At 40.5% G+C, this 27419-nt stretch overlaps 1 protein-coding gene across 2 annotated transcripts in view; it reads left to right on the top strand.

Moving 5' to 3' along the window:
* Nucleotides 1-4950: 4950 nt before the first annotated feature.
* Nucleotides 4951-27419, top strand: part of LRRC4C (leucine rich repeat containing 4C) — an 860187-nt gene continuing 837718 nt past the window's right edge. For both annotated transcript variants that reach the window (XM_074955297.1, XM_074955295.1), the window contains exon 1: nucleotides 4951-5603. The gene's annotated coding sequence lies outside the window, so the exon portion shown is untranslated. The remainder of the gene's footprint in view (nucleotides 5604-27419) is intronic.

The raw sequence follows: 27419 nt of genomic DNA, 5'->3' as shown, positions 1-27419 counted from the left end.
ATGGACCCTTCTGGGTTTAACATTTGCAGATGAATAATATTTAGTATTCCAAAAGAAAATGAAAAAAAATACTCAGACATTCACAAAGTCTCTATGAAGGGTAGATGGCCATACTTTGGGGGTGTTTAATGTTTTAGTGTGGTACTGGGATGCACTCATTGGGTGGCACAGTGAAGAACTCTGTGTGAGGCTGCACTTTTTCTTTTTCTTTTTTTTTTTTTCCGGGCAAAGGGCTTATGGACAAGCCAAGTCATTGGGATTGGGAGTTCCCATTTGTGGAGAGTTGACAGGATCAAGCCCATTGTGGATAGCTTTTTGATTTTTCCCTTTCTTTTGTAGAGGAGAGGTTTAGAGAAGACATTTATTATGATAAACTTGTACCGTATTGGTAGGTTGTGGTCGCATTGTACTAAGCACTGTACTATCTATCTATGTTCATCACAAGTGCATACAATGCACATTTCTATTTGTTTTGGGCTTTCAGTTACTAATGCTGTGATTCTCTTTTTTGGGCAATAGATCCTCCTGTGGGTTCACCTTCCCTTCCAGACCCACAATCTCCCATTTCTGTCTTCCGAACATCTATATGTAGTTTTTATTCAGCATTCAGAAGACAGGTTGATTGAAGAGCAATAAAAACACTTCTGCTAACCACATAGCTGAGTCTGCATAGCCTTCTAGGAACAGCTGCTTCACACTGGGCATGCTCACAGGCTTCAACACAGTTATTAGCATGTCATTGCTTATACCACGTATGCGGTGTTGTTGTAGCCATGTCCGTCCCAGGACATTAAAAAGACCACAGGGGTGAAGTAATATTGTTTATTGGACTAACTTCTGTTGATGAGAGAGACAAGCTTTGGAGCTACACAGAGCTCTTCTTCAAGTCTGGGAAAGGTACTCATACCATTATTTAGTCTCATTTACAGAATGATAAGCTATAAAGATAGTTCAGTACCTGTGTTGAGGCCATATAGCCATGATGCTTCCTGACTCAGTGATACTCCTAGTGAAGGCCCTGCCAAACCAGAGTGGCATGTGTTTATTTGTAGCTAAATCCCAGCAGGTGTTTTCAAAGAGACACTCCCTGTTGATAAGTGACTGGTCCAAGTGAGCTTAGGTAAGAGTTAGAACCTAAGAGGAAGATCAGCTAATTTCAGGGAGAGGAAGGTGTAGGCTGGAAATTAAGAGAAGGCGCTCTAGAGACACCACATCTGTCTGAGCGGCAAAGAGTCCTGTGGTACCTTATAGACTAACAGACGTATTGGAGCATAAGCTTTCTTGGGCGAATGTATTCATCCAACGAAGTGGATATTCACCCACAAAAGTTTATGCTCCAATACATCTGTTAGTCTATAAGGTGCCACAGGACTCTTTGCCACTTTTACAGATCCAGACTAACACAGCTACCCTTCTGACATGACATATCTGTCTGGTTTGTATTTTTTGTAGATGGCTCTAGTTTTTGTCATTTGTCTAAACTGCATAAACTGAATGTGATCAGAGGCTCTGATGGGATCTTGGTGGTGGTTTTGATTGCATAAGAATCCTGTAAAAGTAACTTGAGACTCCAGAAGATATTTTGTCCCAATTGCAAATTAGCATGGCATATCATTTGTGGCAGGGGGCAAAACTGACATAGAATCATAGGACTGGAAGAGATCTTGAGAGGTGTTCTAGTCCAGTCCCCTGCATTTGAGGTGGTACTAAGTATTATTTAGACCATCCCTGACAGGTGTTTTTCTAACCTGCTCTTAAAAATCCCCAATAATGGAGATTTCATAGCCTCCCTAGGCAATTTATTCCAGTTCTTGACCAACTTGACACAACGTTTTTCCTAATGTCCAACCTAAATTGCCCTGGGTGCAATTTAAGTCCATTGCTTGTTATCTTATCTGCAGAGACATCGATTCTTATAATATGGACCTCTTCAGAGACTGAATGAGACTGGTGGCCAAGTGGCTATAGTTTGAGAATTGCTGCTAACTATCATTTATTCTAGAGCATCCTTTATTAAAGTCCATTCTTTCGTATGCAGTTAATTTGAGGCAGAAATAATAAATTATAATGGAAAGTCTCTTTCATATAGAACCTCTTATTCAGAAGGATCCCAGAATTTTTAAGTATGAGGTGTGAATTCATCAAACCATCTCGGTGGTTACAGTTGTTTGATAACACACACCACAACAATGCTTGGGATAGGAAGTATACAATGCTTTAGTCAGCTGTAACTAGACCAGAGGTGGGCAAACTACGGCCCACAGGCCATATCCGGCCTGCGGGACCATCCAACCCAGCCCCTGAGCTCCTGGCCCCTGCCCCCTCTCCCACTGTTCCCCCTCCCCCGCAGCATTGCCACCACACAGGCAGCGGGGATGCAAGCTCCTGCCGCTCTGAGCAGCATGGTAAGTGTGGCGTGGCGGCGCGTGCGTGGCAGTCGGGGGGTTGGATAGTGGGTCCTGGGGAGCAGGGGCGGTTAGGGGTGAGGGATCCTGGGGGGCAGACAGAGGACAGGGGGCGGTTGGATGGGGCGGAGGTTCTGGGGCGGTCAGGGGTCCGGGAACAGGGGGGTTGGATAGGGCGTGGGAGTCCTGGGGAGCCTGTCAGGGGGTATGGCTAGGTCGGGGCAGTCAGGGTACAAGGAGCAGGGGGGATTGGATAGGGGGTGAGATCCTGGGGGCACAGTTTGGGGTGGGGGGGTCCCAGAAGGGAGCAGTTGGGGGGGCGGGAAGTGGGAGGGGGCAAATAGGGGATGGGGGCCAGGCTGTTTGGGGATGCACAGCCTTCCCTACCCGGCCCTCCATACAGTTTTGCACCCCGATGTGGCCCTCGGGCCAAAAAGTTTGCCCATCCCTGAACTAAACAGATAACTTTAGTGTGGCAGATTGTGATTGTCCACACTGGAACTTGACAAGGACACTGGTGCTTCCTTACAAGAAGTTCTATGGGATATTTAATGACCACAAGTGGCAAACCTAGCTTCTTGAGAATCATTGAGCCTACTAATACCATGGTGGAGTATTGGTTTGGTCCTTGTTTGAAAAGAAGAGCATCTGTGGTTCCCATTGTTTGGTTAGTGTCATTGATGTTTGTGGCTTAGGAAAATTATCTTCCTTAAGGAGTTTACAGACAGTGATGGTAGTAATTGTGGGTGGTGTGGAGGGGAAAGAATTGAAACATAAAAACAAAGGGAGTTGGAACAGTTATGCTAAACACATCTTATTCTGAGATTTTTTTATATAAATCATTTTATGTTAAAATTGGAGCATGAGCTAAATTAGGGATGGTTGGTCAGTGGTAGAAGGCTATTTTTTCAATCTTCTGAATCAGTTCCTTATAGCATCTTCTGTTTTCCCATCCAAATGCAAAACAGATCCAGCCCCATTTTAAGTTGAATGATCTGGTGAGCCCACAGTCCACACTTTCATGGTTGTAGGGTTCAGTTACCAACAGTGCATCGTTATTCAGTACTTACTGTATTCCCACTGATTATATGGGTTTCTGATAGGTGTGGAATTCTTTGCCCTGAACATTATTCTGAGCAGTAATAGCAGTGCCAGAGGCAGTTTCCCCATGCTGCCCAACCAAAAAGGTCTGAACCCTGTCCAGGAAGGACCAGTTAAAACAGTGGGAAGATAATTCCATCTCTGTGCCCATTCAGTCACCATTTATTTTTCAGTCCTTGACCCAATGCTACCAATAAGGGGTTTGACTAAAGCTAATTGTGAAGGTTCTATTTGTGATATGGGCACGTGTATGCTGAGACTACAAAACTCATTTCACATGTATCATTGACCAGCTATCTCTATCTGGTATTGATAGCATTTACTGCTGGTCCACGTTGGATTCAAACCCTTAATTTGGAAGGCTCGATATCTCATTACCACTCCTCTGAGCCATCCAGTCTAAACACAGTCATAACATTAAAAGTATACACCTCTCTTTAAAAGTTTTTTTTTTCTTTTGTTTGTAGGTTTCCCTTCCTCTGGTTCCTGAATTGAGTAATATATAGTGTAATCTGCTGGAAAAGACTGGGATTATAAATAATAAGAGATTACCTGCAGAACATCGCTCGAATGCTGAACCTAAACAGAAGAACCCAGTAAAACATCACTGACTGAGCAGTCTTCCAAGAGAGCGAACCACAATGTGGATGGTGCTCCGCAGCTAGGATTTGTACACCCCGGATGCTCAAAGGCTAATGCACCGATGAAGGGCCACTACTTAACCAATATACTACAATTCCATTCTGTTGGCTGCATAGCATCATATTATTGAAGTACACTGTGCTGATAACTCCAAACTCATTTCACATCACTGAAATATTTCTGTAGAAGAATAGATCTCATTGAGAAACAGAGAATTATAAAGCACTGCTGGAACCATAATGTCTTATGTCTATCAGTTCAAACCCTGCTTGACTCACTAATGTTTTTTCACCTAATCAAAAATCTGTCTCTCTTTATACCAGTAATCACTCATCTTTGAATATTTGTTTGCCATCTCAAGATTGATAGGAAGGGGCTGCTTTTAAAAATCTTGTATATGTAGTGTAGCGGTGGATTTAAAATATTGCCTAGGTCCCTTTGAGCCTTTTTACTAATCTAATGCATCTCTCTCTGAACATTGTTTCTCTCACTACTGCCAGGCCATGGCCCCAGGCTTCTAAAGCATTTAGCACCCTCCTTTTATCCTAAATAAAATAAGATCTCTGGCTCTGATATTCCTTGAAAGTAATAATCCAGATTAATTCAGGCTTCTGTAGCAGTGTGGAAACAGTTTCCCATTCGACCTGCAACTAAATCTAGAGACTTCCCCACAGAAAACACACACACACACATACACACCACACACACAGAGTACATAGAATGCCTTGAAGAAACTGTAGCTAACCACCTTATTAGTATTCCTCCCTCCTCTGTGTTTCACTTGCAGCAACAGAGGACTGAGCAAAATGCAGTAGAACAGGGACAGAGACAGAGCTGGCAATCATCTCAATGCAGGCTGCTGAATGTAGGGGGTGGGGGGATGCAGCAAAGCAAGATTAATAACCTTGCCATAATCCTGTGCACTCTGGAAGGAGATACCTCTGGTGACGGAGCCATTCTTGTCTTGATTAATTGGACTGAGTGAGTGACTGACTGGCAATCCACCCGGTTTGGAGGGGACCCCGGGTTTTGCTGTTCTTTGAATCCTCTACCCATCTGAGAAGGTAACAGTGAGACCTACCATCTGCAGCACACACAGCAGCTATTGGAGGCTACTACTGACAGTTTGCACTACAGTTTTTGGTGAGCAAGAAGCCAGGTATAGTGTACAGTGGAGATTAATATACCCAGGCCACTCAATTTCACAGTCTGGTCCCCCAGCCACCTCCCCCACCAAACACCCTTTCCCAATTGCCTTTGAGTTCCGGGCTCACTTTTGACATAGTCTTTTGGACACATTTTGCTGGGGATGGAAGATCAGTAAATGGAACCTTTGAAAAGTAATCATTTTGCTCCTATGTGACTTGAAAAAATAAACAGAAAAAAAGAATCCAAGTTCATCTGGAGGAATTTTTAATTTCCTTTGGAGAAGTTTTAGGAGGGACCATCCAAAAGGTAAGTCCAGGGGCTTGCCTGCCCCTTCTTCCTCCTTCCGTTGTTTATGCTTGATTTGTTTAATCTAGAAAGAAGCTAAAAGATGAGTATGGAGCACCTATAGTGCATGGTGACACTGTGTCGGTGTGTTGTGGACTCTGTGCTTGTCATTTGCACCCCCCCACCTCTATTTGCTTTCCTTTTTGATTTACCTAGTATTTGCAAAGCTAAAGTACCTGTAAAATAATGATCCAGAGTGTTGAGAAATGTTGGTAAAATAGCATTTGAAAGCTTTTTTTGGTCTGAGTCCAAAGGAGTTCTCTCTCACACACTCGCAAAAAGCCCACGCAATAACTTCAGTGGGTGTCTCTGTATTTTCACAAATCATGTTTTTTTTTCCCCTCTATGCATTTCAGTCTGCTCTGAAGTGATGAATATGCGAGTACAGAAAGCTGCTCCTGCTGCTGTTAGCTGGAGCAGATGACAGAATGGAAATTGTTGAGGATTTGTGGACCACTCTGTTACGTGGAGTTTCTCTGCTATTGCTTCTCATTAACCTATTGAATGCATCTTGCATTGTTTTAAGGCTACAGCATTTGTGAAATATTTGGGGCCATAGCTCTAATCCTTCCAAATCAGACTGAAGTGCCAATCGCAAATGGTTTCTTATTGCCTCTCATTTATTTGGATGGGAGGGGGGACATAAGAGGGAGGTTTAAGGTAGCATCAAGCATACAGGTGTTCTAAGTAACTGCCTTGTCCAGCATGTTTTATTGTAAGTTAATGTTTCCCAGGATCTATTAAATCACATGTCTTTTGAGATATTCAAGGTCTGAACCTAGATCTCCCCACAGGTGCTTTTCTTCAGAAATGCTGAGACTCTTGTAGCCATTCCCATCTTCCAATTATTTAATGAAAGTAAAATACTATTATATCGCAATAACATCAGGGATCCTGCACTTGAAGACGTTTTATTGCTGCATTGACAGCACTTAGCTTTCCCTAAGAGGTGAGAGATCCATTTGTAAATACATTTCTGAGATGCCTGGTTCCCCAAGTGGAATTGCTAGGGACTTATTCCTTCTCAATTATATGAATATGAAGGACTAATATTGAAAGACGTGGTATCTATTTGATGGAATTATGTACAGCTGGCTAGCTGGTCTAGAAAGGCACAGGTATAAATGTGACAATACTGAATAGGCAGAAATAGAGGGGTGTTGAAGTGTATATATAATGTATGTTACAATGCATCAGACCTCTGAAGGCACATCCTATTTGATGTGGCCTTTTTTATTTGCTCCATTATGTATGAATAAATGTAATGAGGCTTTTTTTTTTTGATTGGGTGTTGCATTGTAAAACTAAACACTTAATGAACAGGCCTCTGCTACAAAGTAATTGAATAATCTCACATTATTACATCTTTCCTGTCAGTCAGTCTCTCTGGCTGTGTTTGTGGCTGTTCTCTTATACCAGCTTGACAGAGGGATTAAACAAGGAAAGCTGGTTATAGCTGTGTTTCCCCTTGTTTTCTGCAAGTGATATTCCATCCCACAACAATGTTACTGTATAGGAATATGACAGGCAAATCTGTCTCCGGTCAAGGTATAATTTACCTTTTTTTTTTTTTCGTTCCACTATGCTTCTCTTCGACCCTCCTCATCTTCCCATGAGGCGCATGAATTGTGATTGCTTTTACATTTACATTGTCTCAGGGGGAGGATTTTAAATAAAATCTTATGGGAATCTCCAGGACTCTTTTTTCTTTTGAAGAGATAACTAAGCTAAAAAAGAAAGTTAGGGGGTGGATAACATACGAACTGGAAATGAAAAACTTTCATATTCTGGGAGGATGGAGGACACACAGGATCTCCTAGCCCAATCCGGTCAGGTGCAAATTATCCTCAACTCAGTGGGACAACAGTGGGAATTGAAGGATTGTCATCACTTCAGTTGATTGGACTGTAATGATGCAGCCTAACCATAGCTAAATCCATAGAGAAAAGGCCACACTTCTCTTTGGTTTGGATGATCTCTGTGTTTGTGTGCATGAGGCCAATGTTTTCTGTTTTTTGTTTGTTTTTGTTGGATGATTAAGCAGCAAAGATCATCTGTAGCCAACAAACTAATTTAAAAGTTATTCTTGAAGTGGGTAGATTAGCAAAGTTATTTAGGGAGAATGACAGGTTTCAGAGTAGCAGGCGTGTTAGTCTGTATTCGCAAAAAGAAAAGGGGTACTTGTGGCACCTTAGAGACTAACAAATTTATTTGAGCATAAGCTTTCGTGAGCTACAGCTCACTTCATCGGGAATGCATCTCTAAGGTGCCACAAGTACTCCTTTTCTTTTTAGGGAGACTGCTTCATCTTACTTCTTGACCAACTGTTTCTCAATTTAGATTCCTACATGGTTCCCTGAAACTAACCTTTCGTGGACTTGATTACTAATTTCCTGAATGTAATGTTCCATAGGCATTTTCTTCTGTGTTGTAAGTCTGATAACTCTATAGGATGGATGTAAAAGTTACTGAAACAGTATTAATTATCCTTATGGCATGGAGGAAGCAGATAAAATTCAGTATTGCCAGATTTCATGACAAGCTAGTTTATCTAGGAACCGATTTAAGCATCAGCTTGGAGTGTGTGGGAAATTGGAATATAAAAATGTACAATTAAAACAACTATTTAAATGAAAATATTAAATGTCTCACTTGTATGAGGTTCCCATTTTATCCCAGTTCATGGCTGGGTTTGGAGATACAATTTTTTGCATTGCAGAAATATGGAGAATTCTGTAGTTAATACTGTTTTCCATGTATTGTTTGAGGGATTATAAAAGCTCACCGTTCTGCATACTGTATGTATCAGCATGTTGCTATTGGAAGGTCCGTAAGAGTCCTTAAACCAAATGAATGTAGTGCCTCAGTAGAAGCTTCCCAGCAGAAATGTAGGTACAGTGAGATTATCAAAGACTGAATTGCCTAAATATTATTTTAAGAATATGTGGAAGATAAAAGGAACATTCAAATTTCTTCCCTATTTAGTTCCAGTCAGTTGAGCAGTTCCTCTCTCTCTTTCTCTCTCATTGCTGAAGTCAGCCAACCAGGCACAATGATCCTCCAGCACATGTTTCTATGTTTTTAAGACCCTGGGTGCTTTACACATGAATTCTTCCCTTCCTCAGAAACAAGCTGAGCTGACAACTGGCAAGTGAGCTTAGGCACTTTGTACAGGCCAAAAAGGAAGAAAAAAGAAAAGAAACAAAATCCTTCCAGCAATGCAGGACTTGAACCAAAAGTAAAAGCTCTGCAGGTTGACAATGCATAGTTTTGATTGTTGAGTCACCGTATTAGTCTGGAATATTATGTTGCATTAAAGTGCTAACATTGGGACCAGTTTTGAAATAAATGGGTACGGTAGTTTAGTATAGAGTAGAGTAGTTTAGCAGTAAACATGTACCCTGGATTGAAGAAAATGCACTTTCCTAGTGGCAGATGATTTTGCAGGTACCCTGTGACTGTTTACCGCTTTAGAAATAACCCTATGCCTAGAGCCAAAGGTGGACTGTAAAATTAGAATGAGGAGGAGGGTAAGAGGGGATATCGGGTTACTTGGTCTTGACTGGAGCACCTAGTAATAAAAGACCATCCAGGAGTTTCAACTGCTGTAACAAGTTAGCCATCTGAAACTTTTTATTAATATAAATATTACTCATAAATTAAATGTACCATGCGCTCAACACTGCTTAAAAACAAAAAACATAGAGGACACTGCAAGCTCTGCTCTACAGCCTGCAGTTTCAGTGCAGTCACATTACCAGTCTCTCTCTTCCCTTCAGCAGATGCCCAAACTAAAGTTTATTAGGGAGGCTGAACAATCTGTTCGTCCCTAGAGAGGACAGTTCTTTCAGGCCGCCATCCAGGTTACCTGGGAGGCAGCCGATGTGCAATGTCTTATGTCTCCTGGAAGAAGGCTTTATTTCTTGACATTATGAACTATCTTAGGTTCATTTTTAGTCAAGGTGAAATAAAAACACACTGACATAATCCATTTAAAAAAATGCTACTGTGGCCCAGAATCACTGCTGTACCAGTACACAGGATAGAATTTGCTGCATCTGTGACTGCATGTGGCCTGCTCAACAGTGTCATCTATTGGCATGTGACATTTTTATTTTCTGGAGACAGCTTTCATTGTTCTGCATTACTAACACAATTTTCTTATATTTGTAGTTTCACCAGCTATGTCATTGAACATATTTTGTGTAAGAGCACATCTACCTTGCCAGTTGGGAGGAATGGAACATCTGGTGTCTGTGACAAATCATGACCTGTTCCTTTAGCTTGTTCAGTTTGTATCCAGAAAGTTTTCATGTTAGTAGCACAGCTTCTTGGTGAGTTGTTGTTGTTGTTTGTTTGTTTGTGAGGATTGGATCTGGAACATTTGATCTGAACTAAAAGATGCAGCTCTGTTACCTTAAAGGCTATATAGTCTCAACTTCTGAATGGGTCAGCCTCTAGAGAAGGACAGAAAGCCACACTGTAAGCATGGTTTACACTTACATATTTACCCACTAATGTCTTTACATCTTAGTTAAGAGATAATTTAGAGAACTGCTGCAGGGGAAGTTACAAGATATAGGACTGGGGCTTCATGTTTGTTATTTCACTGTAGCATTTCCCTTTATATATACCCACTGCAGTTTAAAATATAATCAAGGTTGTGAAAGTGAGATTAGATAACTCCTGGAGATTAGTGACACAAGACAAGATGAAACAACCTTACAAAGGGATTTGAAGGAATGGAAAGCTTGCCCGGTGAACAGGAGAAAGGAGCCTGTTCCAGACATAGCAGTCAGCATGCTAAAGCTGCAGAGATGTGAGGACGGAGGACATGGGGGAGCACTTAGAGAAAGGTAAGGAAAGTGCAGAGGATGAATATTGTGGAAGACAGTGGGTTGGAGAAGGTGTGGGGGTTACTCCAATTAGTGGGGTTGGGACATGAGAGAAGGAAGATATGATAGGGAGTAAGGCAGTGAGGAGGTCAGTCTAGTAAGCAAAGGCAGAGCCCTGTAGGACTGTGAAGGTACAAAGTCTGAATTTAAGTTAGGAGGATTGGGAGGAAGATAGAGTGATGGGTGTCAGAACAGCAGCTAGAGACAATGGAATATGGATACAGTGGAGCTTGGAGAAGCAGTCCCCAGGATGGCACTAACACAGGTGGAATAGATGGAACCTTTCACATTTAAGTGTTGACCGAGTGTCCAAACGCTATATCTGGAAGTCCTATTCGGACTGACACTTTGAAATCTGCCTCACAGAAGAAATATGGAGACCCTTCTATAAAAGCAAGGAACTCATGTCAGTGGGTATTTTAGTTCATTTTTAAAAACCCAGCCATTGTGATACTCTAATCTCTCAAGCAGTTTGTGCGACTGAAGTAACCCCCAGGGCATTTGGGTCCTGCAATGGCTTTTATGCAATCACACACCCATCTTTGAGCGAAGACTGAAGCCAAAGCTAAAAGCTGTAAGGGCTTCTTTGAGTGTTGGTAGCGAAAGGCACCCATAAATGTGCCATGTATTATCTGTCCTGATATATATAAAGAAACCTTGCTATTTGTCAGTTGGACTAATTAATACAGACTTTGGAAGCCAAACAGAAAATACTGTGTGTTCTTTTCCAATTCTGCATGGTTTATATTGAGGCTGATCTGAAGGCATGTTTCTCTCTCTCTCTCTCTCTCTCTCTCTCTCTCTCTCTCTCTCTCTTTTTCTCTCTCTCTCTCTCTTTATGCTACTGAAATTTCAAGACTGTTCTACTTTTTCTGCAGAAGCCTTTGGCCAGAATTGCCTAATCTTAGCAGTGCTTTTCAGATGCAGCTCTTGTTCTTGTGTATCATACAGAAGATACAGTGTCTGTCAGTGGAGTTTAATGGAGAACAAAAGGGTCTCAGCATAGCAGGAATTGCCTTAGTCCTACCATACTCTGTACTGTTATATAACCACCACATGTCTTGGCCAAGCACTAAGTGAGAGAGGGACAGAGTGTTTATCTTGCCAGGCTTTTCCTTTCCTCTTTTGTCATAGATATTTTGTGGATCGCTGCGATAACCTGGTGCCCTTATTCTGCAGGAGGTCACAGCCTTTCCAAACTGTAAAAAGATCTCTAAAAATCGGAATTCCCTGACAATCAGCTTTGTAGTATAAGCAGCTTTACCCAATCCTGAGACCAGTGACAGGGCAGAGAGGTAAATGAGAAGCTTCTCATAATAAAAATACTTGGCTTGGCAATGCCTCCTTAAGAGTCTTAGACTGTCTAAAAGAGTCTCTTAATCTGTGCTTTAATTCTTACATCCTTGTTCCTGAAGTGGGCAAGGAGGTAGGATCTCTCTCTTTGTCCGTTTAACTTAACACAGAGGTTCCACACTTACCTTCAAACCTCTGGAGTCTTTTGAGATGCCTCTGTTTTCCATGAAGTTCATCTGGGATAAGTTTTTCCTTTCACTGAATCATTGGAAGTCTTAAATCTTTCCATAACCTTGGAGACCAACTATCTTTCCTTTTCTACATAGAGAGAAACATTTTGGCTCCTAAGTGGGTCTACATAGTTTCTGTAAAGGAGATTGAAGACCAAGCTAGTAAACATTCCCTGTGTTGAAGTCTGCATGTGAAATACTCATTTAATGCAGGAGATCTCTATGTCCCTATAGAATATAGGTGATAGAACTAGGGGTGCTGGGGGTGCTGCCGCACCTCCTGGCTTGACATAGTTTGCATCGTATACAGGGTTTACAGTTTGGTTCAATGGCTTTCAGCACCCTTACTATAAAGTTGTTCCAGCACCACTGCTGTAGAGAAAACTCATTGTACAGAGAAGAACTTGAGGAATAGAAAGCAGACACCTTATTTCCACATGGAATTTAGTCAAACTCACCCTGTAGTACTTCTCCAGCGCCACAGTTTTTGTTCTTTACAATTCTACCTCCCAACACAAATACTAGCTACAATGTGAACCTCATAAGGTTCAGAGATTGTTCAGAATTTTAATTGAATCTTTTGGTCAGCAAACTTGGACTGGACTTCTCCACTGCCAGACTTGTGTGACTATCCTGCACATGTTCATAGGCACGATTTGACATAGCCCTTATTGTCCATGGGCAACGGCTCCACCAGGTGAGCCAGGCGGAGGTTGCTGCTGGTTATCCCCAGAAAATGTGGTGAAACTGTCTTGCCAGGATGTCACCCTTTGTTCCTTGTTACAATGGGAGATAGAGGGAGGAAGATTTAGGAATAGAATTTTATAATCAAAATGATAGCTTTGAGAATCCAGGGCTATTGGAAACAGGTAAGAATACTATTCTGTGATGGGCACTGATGTAGTTCCCATTGCGGGGAATTATTTCTGTGTCTTGTAGTGAGGGAGAGAAGAGACTGGCTCATCATAGACAGAAAGTCAGGATTGCTGCAAAGCCAGTGATATTAATTAGCAAAATGCCATGTCATCTTGGATGGATTTTAAGCAGTAATTCCTCTTCCAGGGATTTTGTCTGGATGAAATTCATATGTTTAAAAATAAGAATATCCTTCCTTTTATCACAAATTACACCTTACATTACTAAGACTGAAATACTTTTGAAAATCTAATTTGCTTCCGAACACTAATGCCGTTTTGTTTTTCCTTTTTGGTTTCATTCACCTCAGGCAGTGAGGCTACACTGGCGACTCCCTGGGCTGGATCCTCAGGTAATGTAAATAGGCATGTAGTTCCATTGGAGCCATGGCAGTTTGCACTAGCTGAGGATCTGCCTCCCAGTGTGTAGCCAGTTTTAATTATGATCTTATTTGTATTGCAAAGCACTGTCTGGAACAGTGAATTGACACAGCACTCTACAAATATAGGGGCAATCTTGCAAACTCTTACTATCTGATTTGGGCCCATCGACGTTAATGAATTAAGCCTGGTAGTTAGCAGTACAACCAGGAGTAAAGACAAGGTCTTTGGGGCAAAGAACGTCTTAAATCTAAGGCTCTGATTTTACATTTGACTTAAATGGGACTGCACAGATGCCCAGACCCATAAGGAACTGTTTAGGATAATAGTCCTAAAGGTCAGAATTTACTGCCGCTAAAATCATGAGCTTTTTCTTTTTTTTTCTTTTTTTTCTTTCTTTCTTTTGCCATTGATGACAATGGAATTGGGACTTGTGTAGCGCAATGCTCTTATGTTTGAATTTCTAAGACTACAGGGGAAGCTTTAAAATAGGGGGATGGTGGAATACTTTCACTGGTTTATTTTCTTAAAGCAAAATTGAGAACTTGTCTATTCGTACATTAGGGTATGTGTCCAAGCTTTTTTTTTAAGGATAGATACCTTATGTTTTGGGACCTAAGCTCTGATTTTCTGCATTGTCCTTTTAATGTTCCCATTTTCTTTCTATGGTCTGGGATAGCTGGTGAATGTGGAGCTCAAAGGGAAGAGTGAAGTGATATATGTAGGGACGAATATATGAAGCCACACCTCCCTCCCATGCCCCAGATTGGAGGTCTGTTAAAATTCATTGTCTCTGTATGCTCCTGTGACTCTTCTTGTCTTCCCCAAAAGCCTCTGTGAAAGTAACTCACATCAGTCTTTTGTCCCTCTCCTTCACATCGGCAAACCTTTCCCTACCCAACTCGTGTCCTGAGAAACAAGATCTATACTGCTTCCAATAAATATGAATCTCCTTTAATTCTAGTATGAGGGGCCTGTGCTTTTGAAGTAGGAGGATCTATGTTTTGTTCCTGCTGCTCCCATGAAGATGCAAGTAGCCATGTTGTGAAGCCACAGCTAACCATGGATTTAATACAGTATGATTATGCACATACCCTGTAGTTCCCTCATCTGTTTCATGTGTTGTATAGTGTAGTATAGTAAGGAACTTATTGATATGTCCAGGATGCAGACTACTTAGTCAAGATATTATATAGCTTCCCCCCCTCCCCACCCCAAAGCAAGTCAATGGCTCCTGCTACACACAGCTAGTTAGTCTCCAGGACGTAAGTGGCAAAAATCTGCTTTTTTTTTTTTTTTAATTTCCCCACTCTTAAAAGTCATGCTAGTTCTGATTAATTTATTTTCTCTTCATTATTGGAACAAACGGCTTTAATGACATTTCATTATGCATATAATGCTTTGAGTACTTTATACAATGAAAAACTGTTTTTCTTGCTAGGGCTTTGAATTTCTACTTGCAGGAGTTCTGCAAGCTGTAATCATTTTTGAATTTGTTCTTGAATAGCTTTTAACATTAATTCTTTTGTGAAACAAAACAGTACTTCTGGCCTGAGATCATGCTGTCAACCTGGCAGAGTCAAAACAGGGGAAGGAGCACCATAAGGCCAACACATTTCTCTCTTTGCTGGCAGGAAAGGGTCAGGGATTCAGGCAGTATCTCAATCTAAGGTTTATTAAATGGCTAATGCTTAAACCATTCTCTTCTTCTCAGTCCCATTCCCCACAACTTTCTCCCAAGACCCCCTTTTCCCCTTGATAAGAACTCTGCTCTTTTCACCAGGTCTCAGCTCCCTCTCTTCTCCTGGATGTCTAGCTCAGTTTGCTTCTCAACTTTCTCACATCCCCTCCCCATCCACCCAGGGTTAACATCTGCCCCTCTTACCCTGCCCACTCAAATATGCATGTTCAAATATGCTTTGTTATGGGTAGTCGCCCCTTTAATATCTGAGGCCTGGTGCCACCATTTCACTTCTTGGATGATAGCATAATGGCCAGCTCCAGGAGCGCGAGGACTGAAATTGCAAAGGGCGCTATTGAGGCGTAGCATCAAAGTGCATTGGCATAACTGGTTGGGATTCCAGCACCGCAGTAGTTATTTCAGGTCAGGAACAAGGTGTGGTGGCAGAGCTATGTGTGTAATACAGTACTGTATAGGACAGTAGCAGATAGTGCTGATGCATCTCATTCCTGATGCATGGTACTTTGCCAGAGCAATGAGGGGGAAGCTCCTCTGCACCTGCCCTGCATAATTCAAGCCTGATCTATTAATCTCTCTTCACTTTATTTAATTCCAAATAATTAAATTAAACTATCATTAAATGTTTATCCTGGGCTCTAGGCATCCTTGTGATCAGTTACCAATACTAAGACCATTACAGAACAATACAGTGTCTTATTCCTCTGCCGCACAGCCATCACAGCATACAGCTGCAAGTCAACAAGAAACCCCTTCTATACCAAAAGGGGTCCCATCTCCAACTGCCTCAGCTGCCCCAGTCCCTGTTCATAGGGGTGAGCTTTGCAGTGTTCCCAGAAGGTCTCCAAATCTGGATTATTTCAGACTAAAGGTGAGAGGAGAGTGAATTACACAGCTGAGGGACCCTTGAGGAAAATACCTTACTGGCAACTCCATTTCTTGTATATCAAGGGTGATCCAGCTCAGGTGCCTCTACTGACCTCCGCTAGGGCAGTACAGCCTGGGGAAAAAGGGGGTGGTCATTCAGGTAGGCCCCAGACTACTTTTGCCTCTATAAGTGAAAGGCAACATACTAAACTCCACCTAGACACCTATAGGCAGCCAGTGCAGATTATAGAGCATGGACATTGTGTTCCTACTGAGATATTCCCACTAATCAGCAAGTTGATACGTTACACGCTAGCTTCAGCTTGTGAATGGATTTAAGAGAGCACCCATAAGTGCGCATGCTTTGTGGAAAAGTGCTACCAAATTTAATTTCACAAAGCCATAATTTTCTATTTTTAGACTACCCTACAGAACTTAATAGATAATTATATTCCTCTTATATAAGATTCTATTGGATGGTTCATCAAACCCTATAGAAAGATGATGTTCCATTACATTCCAACAGCTTTAAGAGCATTATTACATATTCCAAATTTCATCCATATTAAATGCTATAGGATTCTTATTAAGGGACATACATCCCTTTAAATCTGAGAGCAAAGAATCAAATACTGGAGCTGCATTTTCTTCAAAGTTCTTGCCAGAGGGCTTACTTCACTGACAACTGCAAATTCAGTTCTGCTGAGGATAGTTGGCCGAAATTCTGTAGGATCTGCGAGCCCTAGTGCTCATCTAACCTGAACTCCAAACCTTTCAACCTTTGCCTGCCACTGCTCTCAAAATGCTGTCAGTCTCCAGTTTCCACTGTACAGCTGCACAAAGATTCAGACAGCAGAACACCTGCCTGGACTCCATAATATTCATCTGAGTTTCTCAAACTGATAACACAGTTCTGTTTTGTTGTTGCTTCTTCCCTACAATGAAACACTATCGACCCTGTGACCCCAGAAGACAGAGTATTGTAATGTGATGTATTAATGCAGACTACAGCACAGATTATGGCAGGAGCTCCACACCCACTAGTAACAAAAGGCTAAGTAAAAGCGACATTTTAAGTGAGCTGCAGTCACCAGCCATGTGAGCTGAAGCTTCACAATGGGTTCGGTGACTCAGCTCCTGCTTAATGCTCCTCAAATTATTCTTAGATTAGCTGGTGTGGAAAAACAAAATTAGAAGTCACTTGTGTATTTATCTCCATCTGTCCTGATATAGGATGAACAAGCACATGAGTGAAATAAAAGGAATTGTTACAAGATGGCAGCAACATTAAAAAAAGACCTTGCTAATATTTCCCCACCGCTACCACCCACTTCCAAACAACTTGTATGTGGTTGTAGTGTCCACTACTTTGACATGCTGACTTTATCCAGTTTTGTCAGTATTGCATTTAGAAGACACAGTCGAGGGGCTACTGAGGATGGATCAGAGTGAGTCATCTGGAAGTGGATCATGCAATCGTGATCTATTGCTTTATCACGTCTACACTGGACTAACACAGTTCTCTCGGGTGGAGGAGTATGCACATCTCTAATGACTGTGTCAACACACTAACCCGATATCTAACATCCTTCATTCTGGTACAGTGCTCACCATTTGCCAGTATAGACATTACTGTTGTATCTGGGATATCTGCCATACTGGGTAGAGGGATTACCACAGTAACACTAATTGGTAGAAAAAGGAAGATTGTAAAGATTTTATTGATGACCGCTGTATCTGGAACAAATGATCTGAACTTTTGCTAATGTTGGTAAACTCATTAGAACCGGAGTACAGCTTGCTCTCAAGTGGATTGTGTGTCCAGTATGATCAGTTGCATCTCTAATGCACATGCAGAAGCTGGAACGCTCTTTTAGACCTCTCAGGTTGATCAGACTGGACTGGACAGCTTTGGAATAGGCTTTCTCATGAGAGGTTATAGGTGTTTCCTCTCTCTCTCTAAGGCAGATGTTCTCTCACACTATCCAAACCCTCCTGGGAAAACCAGAAAGCAAAGAGTGACAGGGAAGTGAAAATAATAATAGGGAATGGGGCGGGGGGAGGCGCGGGAGGGGGCAAAGGAGTTTGAGTTTTGGGAAAAAGTTCAGATGTGTTGCTGGTTTTCTAAAGTGGTTTACCCATCCCTATTTTACACCTCTATCCACCTCACACAGGTAGATGCTAAACCCTCTGAACACTGCCTACATTCAGTGAAATATGAATGTAGAATTAGTCAGAAAACTTGGATGGAATCACTTTCTGTCAATAAATGCAGTTCTACCAAAGTCTAAATGCTTTGTAAGATCATATCATTTTCTCCAAAATAAAATTTTGGCATAAAAAAGCATTGTGACAATGTCAAAATGTCCTGTTTTGATGTTTTTTGGATGAAGTGTTCTGATTTTTTGTGTTGAAATGACTGTTTAGAAATTTAACAATTTGTATTATATAAAATAGATGGAAATTTGAAACATTTTTTCCACCATTTTCTTTCACAGATAATTTCAAAATACATGATTTCATCCCAAATTGGAATGAAGGTAACTGTTGAAATCTCAAATTCCTTCACAAACCAACTTCTGTCCTCTGCACAGGTCTAACTATAACTTTAATTTTACATTATTTATGTATTTAATATTATATGTTGTTTTGACGCCATCAAAATGAAATATTTTAGTAAGGTTGTTTTGATGTATCTGACTTGAAATATTTCAGAATATGTTGTTCTGCAGAAGATTTTTGTCCTGATTTGGGACAAAAACAAATTTTGAAATGTAGGTATTCCTTGGAACAGAGATTCAATTTTCTGATCTGCTGTATGTGAACGTATATGGCTCTTTTCCCATGTTGCAGAACAATAAGTTTTTCAGACTCAAGTCAGGAATGGAAGAGACTGCCTGGAATCTTGCACCTCTCTCCAGTGCCTGTGAATAAGGAGGATATGGATGAATAGATATTTAATATGTGGTGCAGGTTCTTTCTTCACACTCTCTCACTTCTGCTGGAATCAATAGCAGATCTATTATACAAAGAGGAAGACTCTTGTATTTCTGACCATAACAAGTACCAGAATTCTTTTTTTAAAAAATGTAATCTAATTAGCTTTGCAAAACAAAAAGGAGGAACAAATTTCATAACTTCCAACCAGCTTCTGAATGTGCATTAGAGATGCAACTGATTACATTGGGCACACAATCCACTGGAGAGCAAGCTGTACTCTGGTTCTAATGAGTTTACCAACATTAGCAAAAGTTCAAATCATTTGTCCCAGATACCAGATGTTCCAATCTCAGCATACACATGCCAGGCATGTTGAATTTCATGCTTCTCTGATTTGTCATTCCATTGCGGGCACAAAACTCCCATCTATCTTTTTTTTTTTTTTTTTTTTTTTTAAGTTCAAGTCCATATCCAGACTTTTCAAATATCTGTTTTGGTGATGTGTGGATCCAGATCCCAACTCTGCCATTACTTCTTTAAATCTTCTGAGGCTCCCCCCACTCACAACTTTGTCTGGACTCTTTACTGAACTTTCTCATGTGGCCCTAATCTATTAAATGTTTTTAAATCTATTAAATGTTTTTGTTTTGTTTTTTTTCATGCCTTCGAAACCAACTATACATAGCTTTAATTTAGCATGATCTTTCAATCCAATTTATCATGGTACACTATAAGCCTTGGGAGCACTAAGTTACCAGCAGTGCTCATGAAGCACCAGTTCAGCATGATTTCTCTCACCTAATTACAACTTCAAAAAGCACACAGCCAGTAAGAGGCCCTGGGGGTAATTACAAGTGGAATTTCTAAGGACTACAGTCTTGCCATGTGTCCTAACGAGCACTAGGTGTTGCTGTGGATCTGTGTTATATCAGGTCCAGAAGCATCCCCACAGGAGAAGCAATTTTTGCTTCTTAAAGATGGTCCACCTAACTCAGAATGTTTTACCTTATTAAAACAGATTTCCTCTAAGCAAACATAAGGTAGTTGTTCAAACAGCTAATTATTTAAATAGCTGCATGTGCTAATGTGTCTTAATATACTTAAAGGTGAGTACCTCAATCCAATAAAGATCAAGGGAAAACTTGTCCCTTACCTCATCTACCTTTTTCTGCTCTACTCACAATGATGATCATAGAAAACTCAACTTTAAAATTATTTCCTTTAAAAAATCATTGTTGTTCCCAAATTGTGGAACTCATTATTAATCTTTCCTATGCTGAAGTGCAGCTGCAAATGTAGCACAGCTGCTTGGCTTTTTATTTTCTTGGTTTGCTTTGCTCAGCATGGCTTGTTCCAAGACAGGCCACATTTGTCTGACATGGATTCTTCACAGGGAACAGCTGGGCCAGAGTGTCAGAAAGTATATCTCAAATCCATACAGTGTTTATCATCCTGGAGATCCCAAAGTGGCTTCTGAACTGTAGGAGCAGAGAATTTGCAGTAAAGAATTGGACCATTGGTTCATTAAATTTGGTCTCCTGCATCCAGCAGGGCCAATACCCAATGCTTCAGAGAAAGGTGAACATGTCCCATATTGCATCTAGTGAGTTGTTCAGCATAATTATCATAGCATCAGGCTAAGAATGCCTTCTTGACCATAATATTGGGAGAATGTTGAAATCAGATGGGAAAGCAGTTCAAACTATTCTGCATATCTTAAAAAGCTATACGTAATATGTATTAATTTACAAATTATATTATTTTACATTTAACTCTTGATTTTGAATCATCATAAAGTGGTTTATAAAGTATGTGGAGCTATCACTGAAAGGAAGACACTTTTGGGGATGAATGTGGCAGTTGTTTTGTATCTCACTGCAGCAATACATAAATGTTTTAGGATAGGAAGTGAAAAAGAATATAAAAATTCAAAGCCCTAAGTGTACACCATACCAACTTGGACCTAAATTCTGGAGCAGACTCTCCAGATTCTGTTACATTCTGGAAATTTTATGATACTTTCAGCTACATTTTTTAAATTGAGGATTTTATTGAACACAGTGAATATTGCAATCGGTATAATTGCTACACAATTTATTTGGGTATTTATTTTGTGCTGTCTCTGCATTTCACTTTCCAGTATGCAGTAGACTTTTGCACTGATATTACCTAACTGCATCATAGAAATTGAGAGAGGAGAAATAGGAGACTGGTAGCAGGAGAGGGATGGGAAATGACTTGGGATTTTGGGATAAGTATACTAGCTGAGTGTTTTTTTGCTAAAATAATCAACAGTGAAGTAGCTAACAATATTAGTCTGTGTTTATCATCTTTTGGTTTCAGAGCCAACGGTCCATTGGTATGGATATGACAACATCTCACCTCTGGGTTATTTCAAGATGTATGGAGACTCAAAAGTACATTGCATTGGGTTACACTCAGGTCATGTTTTCAAAGTTACATTGAAACTGAGGCCTAGAAACAGAGTTGCTATTTAGAAAGAAAGCTTAGATCCTGGAGCACCGTTCTGCTGCAAGGAGTGAATTCTCTGGCAAATTCCACAAAATGATGGAATAAATGAACATTTAATTATACCCAGATGAAATTGGCTAGGTCTAAAAGTAAATTATATTTTCACAGTGGATCAGAACATTAGTCTATCAAGCCTGTATCTCATTTTCATTAATACCCAGTTCCTTACGGATCTGAAGAAGATGACACACCCTTACACTGCACCTTGCAAATTGTGTAACAATGTATGTGACTGTGTAAGGGAAGAATGTTGTCCCCACTTCTGTGGTAGTCAACCTAATCCATGAAGCATGATGATTGATTATCCTTATCCTAGCATGTAGAACTATTCTTACAATAGGGGATTCCCTAGGGTGACTTAGAGATAGATTAGATCTAAATCAGTGATAGTCAGACCTTAGTGGTTCAGGAGCCAAATTAGCAATCAACATTACCCAAAAGACCTATAGTAGTGTGAATTCATTGTTTCATTTTCTCTTTCTCATTTTATATAATAAAAACATATATATATATAAAAAATTCTCACAGCAAAATAACTGACCAAGTACTCTACAATTGGTTAATAACATAGTAAAAGCATCCTGATTGGTTAATAATTAAATCACATGGTGTTTTAATATCATGTGCTGCAGAGAGCTGCAGGAGACGCATTAAAGAGCCACTTGCAGCTCCTGAGCCTCAGTCTGAGTACTACTGATCTAAACAGTCTCTAATGTCTATGATTCAGGCAGTGTGAAGGAGCATTGCCTTTTATTTGTTTTAACCTGAGCACCATTAATTTTAGACTTACAGTGGAAATGTCACCTGTCACACTCCTCTTGTTTCCCTCATTGAAAAACAAAGCATGTGAAAAAAATTTCATGGAGGTTTCCATGGAGCTTTTGCTGCTTGTAGAGAAGTGCTGGGTAAAACCTAGAAGAGCTGGAGAAGCATCTTGAAAGCTCAGATTCTTCTCTCAGGTTCTATTTAACTTCTCAGAGCCTCTGTGGCTTGGAGCTGATACACAATCAGTCTTTGCTCTTCTGGAGGGAGCAGAAAGCTGTATTATTCCCTGTGCTGCCTGTTTAAGTTTCAACTGATGCCTGTGCTTTCTGGATAGGTAAGAGGCTGAGGTGTAAATCAATACCATGTACACAAAGGAACATAACATATCTGTTTTTCCCCCCAGTAATTAGATGCATTAAAATGAAACCATCACATTTCTAATACATTCAGGGAAATAGGGGCAAGTCAGATACTCACAATAAGAATTTTTTGGCACATATGTATTGTAGCAATTTACATATTTAAAGCTTTTTACAAGTATTAGAAAAAAATCTCCTGGTCACTTTGTGACGTAGATAAGTACAGTGCATCTTTATTTTACAGACCTAGAAATTGAAGTTGAGAGTTTGGCATTCATGTGGGTGATGGGATTAGAACTCAGCTCCTTGGTACCAACCCAGTGTTAAATCCATAACATTCTCATTAGAGAATGGAGTTCAGAGGTACATGATCACCTGCTGAGAGGTGATAGGGGCTAGAAACCCAGCATAAATAAGTATATCATACACTGCAATAGAACCGGGTATTGTAAATTCAATTTAGGAAAAATCCTGCTGCATATTTATATTGTATACATAGTGGATCTGTAACAAAATGTCCCGTAATTTGCCTATGTGCAACTATGTAAAATACATTCTTTGTTTTATTTTTGCTAACAAGACTCTTAAAGACCAGTTTACAGCTAGTCCTGAGGATAGAGTCCAGTTCTGAATAGCTCTTTGTTGAAGTAGTAGAGCAAAGCAACACACCATTTTATGGCACAGAAACCATCAACTCTCTCTCTCTCTGAATTTTTGTGTTTGAATTTTAAAAAGAGTAATTTCAGCATCAGTGTAAATCAGTGTCCCAGAGATGCAGATTCAACATCTATAATTGATCTCTCCACCGTTTAAAACAAGGCCCAGTTGATGATTAGTGATTCATGTTGATGTTTTACAGACAGCTGAAACTGCAAGTAACCCTTTTTTCCTCTTTTTTTCATCTGCATAAACTTTGTATTTTGTATTTTCCTTTCCCTTAAGAAATCTCACATGACATTTAACAAGGGACATTTGTAAGAATGTCAGATTGATAAGAGCTGTTAGCTGAAGTCTTACTATATTTATTCAGCTGAACAATATCCATTGTTAAGAGCCATAATTACCATGAAAGTGTTTAAAGGACAAGCTTATTGCTGTACTTTGGCAACATGCTTTTGAGCTGCTGGTTACACAATAGTAATAGTTGGCACATATATTGCTTTTCACTTCAAAGTACTTTACAAATAGTATATAATGCAATTAATTAGTCAATATCTGTTGGCCCCTTGTTTTGTGGGAGAGCAGTTAATAATTGTGCTTATTCATTTATATAGCACAGTTTCTGAACATCCTAGTTTTTAACAAAATGCAATGGACAGGCAAAATAACATAAACAATGAAAGATAAAGTACAACCACTAGGAAATGGAAAGGAAGTTTTAATGATACTTTTTAAGAAGTGAAACTGAATTGTTTGCTTCTCTGCTTTAATGATTTTGATTGCCATGGTCTGACCCATCGAATCCATGTACTTATAGCACACCTAGCCCTCTGGTGTCTGGGTTCTGTCCACATTATTACCATTCAAATTCAGTTCCAATGGCTCTCTCCTCTACCTCTCTATCATATTGTGCCATTTGAGTGAACATGGAATTGGGTGGGTGTTAGGTTTTTTTTGTTGTTTCATTTCAGTTTCTTATGTCCAAGGAAACGTACACAGGGCTGAGGTTCTAATATTGTTGGCAGAAAGATTGTACTAAGTGATGAGACTTACATTTTGCTTTAAGGTTGCCAGACTGCATCTCATTCTAACTTCCGACAGAATGGAATTCTGTAGCTGAGAAAGCCCTTCAGACTGCATGTTACTAGCATGGGCATGGTGTGACTATGCAAATGAGCTGACATAATGTTAGTAGCGAGGTGGCTTGCCAAAGCCTCTCGGAACATGCTCTCAATGAACTAAATTTCCCATAAGCCTCAGCAAATTCAGACAGAAATTGAGTGTTTGATTAGTTAATAAAAATGCAGAGTATTCTCTCCAAGCAGCCTGACCCTGGAGATTTTACTGAACCTTTTACTCTTGAGACCTCTACCCTGGACCTCTGTCAATAGTAGAGTTCCAGATGATGGCAGTTGTGGAGGGAAAAGTAGTAGTAAAGGCTCATTCTAGTGAGCTCTAAATAGAATCACAGAAATGTTGGACAGAAAGGCACCTTGAAGGGTCATCTAGTCTAGTCCCCTGCACTGAGGCAGGACCAAGTATTACCTAGACCATCCCTGACAGGTGTTTGTCTAACCTGTTTTTAAAAACCTCCACTGAGGGAGATTAACTTCTTTTGTTGTGTTTAGCAATTTTCAAAGGATCAGGGGCAGGACTGGGAATGGGGAATACCGAGTGGTAAACTCTCTAAGGGAATTAAGAAAATTTTGAGAAGGGAGTTGAATGAGAATTGAATGACAAGAATGAGACATCAGGCATATAAGAGAAGGTATCTATCCTGTGAAAGAAGGTGATGTACTGAATGTGTGGCATGACCACCATCTACTTGGAGAGGTTTGTAAACTAGGACAAGAGAAATTGATAGGGAACAAGGCCAAGGTTCCAGAAATGTATGGTAGTTGGTTGATCTGGGCTGACAGTTGATGAGTGATAAACTGACTATCCTTCCCTGCTTTATTACACTGAGATGGCATGGCTGTATATTGTTAGCCAAACAAAAATGGGCCTTCGGGCAAGAAATAAGTTCACACCTAATAAAAATTAGCAATAGCATTGTTCCACCTAGCTGTTCAATTTAGCTAAAGTATTCTACACTTCTTGTGCTGTGTTGCTGTCAACTGTGAGATGGGTTGTCTTGTTTTACTTCAGAGATAGCCACATTTCACTGTTGGGTTGCAGTTATTCCTGCAGTTTGTAAAGCGCACTGGAACAGAAATTGCTTTGTAAATACAATACCATTATAGTGAGCTCTGTTCCTGTGAGCAGCCCTGAATCCATACACTTCTATGATCTTCACCCCTTTGTCACCAGTTGGTCTTAATTATCTGATACGATGACAGCTGGTTCCTAGTTTTCATGAAGCAGATCAAATTCAGAGTAGGGACTGCTTTCCAACCTCTATCACTGGAGAGTGCTTCCCTTCATTATGTGGACAGCACTTAGCACATGAGTAATCAAATGATGAACCTGACTCTGGGCTCTAATAAGCAATTGGTGCAGTTTGATAAAATGATTTGCTGAATGGCAGCACGGGAACCTAAATACATAATTGGGTCACATCTTGGAAGAGGTGCACATCCGGCCCATTGACTTGCTATTTCAAACATGTCTCTTTTCTTCTTAAGACAAATGTGGAAAGGTCTTGATTTCATTCCACGTTAGAATGGAAATCAGTGTTGAAACCTCAGTTTTTTGTGAAACCAGGTTCTTGTTTTCCAATCAGTTCTAGTGCACACCACCCACAGTGGGAGCCATATTCTTACAAGAACTCAGATCTCATTTGGGCATCTAAAGAAGGCCATATTGTAACAATTATGATTGCATTTTGAAAGGGGTTTGACACATGGTGAGCTCTCCCAAAAATCTGGCCTTTATTTTAGTACTGAAATGGGAGCTGAGCTCTTGGACATTGGGGCAGGCAAGTCTGAAGAACCTCAAAGATAACACAAGTGTGTAATTACACTTAGATTACAAGTAAGAGGTAAGTGTGGTGCAGAGTTCAGAACAGATTATTAGGAGTCAGGTTCCTGGGTTCTATTCCTGACTCTGCCATTGACTCATTGAAGTGGCTGGGAACTACAGTTAATCAGCAAGGGTCAGGCTTAGGCCTTCAGTACAGAGTATCTTTTCCTCCATATTCAGCAGCACTGGAACATAAGCAATAAACACTTCATTCATAGCCCTGAAGACCTGTACCCTGTGATCCCAGAGTAAGGAGTTCCCTCTGAAGATGTAGGTTTGGCAGGATTATCTGAACTGGCCCTGGCTCCTGTGGTTACCTTTACTCTGAGTCAACAACTTCAGGGAGGTGTATTCCCTAAGCATTAAAGGAAGATTATAAACATAAATACATAAATCAAGCTTTGTGCTGCTTTTGCCATTATTTTTTCCAGTTATCTTTTTGGTGTCACTTTATCACTCAGAGAACAGAGTACAAGGCACTTGATATGAAATGGAGCATGAGTAAGTTGGATCCCAGTCTCTGAGGACCTAGGAAGCAGTTGCAATGACTCAGCCACATCAGAAAATCTCCATCAGTTGTTCTCCTTCACATGAACCAAACAAGCTGTCATTGAGAAATCCACTGTGGTGGTGAGCATTGCAAATACTAGTGATAATATTGGTGTTGTGCACACACACACCCCAACCCAATATGCACCTGGTGATTTCACAGATGATTATACTTCCTTAATTAGTGTGGGAAATTCTAGGAGAGAGTCATTAAGATTGTTCTGGGCCTGGGGAATATCAGTGTGCATATTAAAGGGGTGACAGCGCCTCTTGAGAAACGTCATTGGGATGTTTCCTTCAGCAATATTGCTGCTGAGGCAGCAGACATTTTCTGTGTGTGGGGTTTGGAGGTGCGGGAAGCAGTTTAATAAGGATGTTCACATAAAAAATTTGTCTTTGGTTTAGTATTTTGACTGCTCCTTCTGCTTATTTTTCATCTGAAGTCAATACATCATCATCTCTAGCAACTGAGTGTGATTTAATAAATGGAACATAATAGGCTTGATGCATTCCATGTGAGAGGGAATGGAGTAGTATGCCCAGATGGGGTAGGGGTGGGGAGAAGATATAAATACAAGTGGCACCACCCTTGTCAAGGGAAGGCAACTTTAAATTCCAGGGAAGGTGCCTGGGAGGTGCACTGAATCAGCACATATCTTGGGAGACTTTGTCCTCAGCCAACCCCTTTTGGTCAGCTCTGCCCATTTTGGGGGCTGCATCACTTTATGGAGC

Source organism: Natator depressus, chromosome 6 (genome assembly GCF_965152275.1).
Source record: "Natator depressus isolate rNatDep1 chromosome 6, rNatDep2.hap1, whole genome shotgun sequence".
Taxonomy (NCBI): Eukaryota; Metazoa; Chordata; order Testudines; family Cheloniidae; genus Natator; species Natator depressus.
This window is presented reverse-complemented; position numbering and strand designations above follow the sequence as displayed.